The following is a 499-nucleotide window of genomic DNA, read 5'->3' on the forward strand; positions in this document are numbered from 1 at the left end:
CTCGTCCGCCATGGCTGAGGCCACCCGCGCCAGGCGCTGCCAATCCACCGCCGAACGCTGCCCCCGCCCTGCCGCGCCCTCGCCAGGCGAGGCCAATCCACCGCCTATGCCCGAGCCCCCTGAGCAGGGCAGGGTCGCTGGAACAGGGGACGCAGGGACGCGTCCGGGTGTGTTTGGGATGTGTCCAAAGAGGGGGACTCCGCACCTTTCTGGTACCTCTCATACTGATGTGGGATCTGTGTTTTAGATCACCGGTATTGCTTCTCGCCCTGTCGCTGGGCTCCACTGAACAGAGCCTGGCACCATGCTCTGGACAAACTCGTATGGACTGATGAGATCCCTCTCACTCTTCCCCAGGCTCACTTGTCACAGTCCCTCCTCATCACAAAGATGCTCCAGACCCTTCCTCATCTTTGTGGTCTCTGCTGGACCCTCTCCAGCAGCTCCTTGCCTTCCCTGAGCTGCCCCTCTTTTGGGAGCTGCCGGCGTGAGGAGGGGG

Source organism: Geospiza fortis, unplaced genomic scaffold (genome assembly GCF_000277835.1).
Source record: "Geospiza fortis unplaced genomic scaffold, GeoFor_1.0 scaffold79, whole genome shotgun sequence".
Taxonomy (NCBI): Eukaryota; Metazoa; Chordata; class Aves; order Passeriformes; family Thraupidae; genus Geospiza; species Geospiza fortis.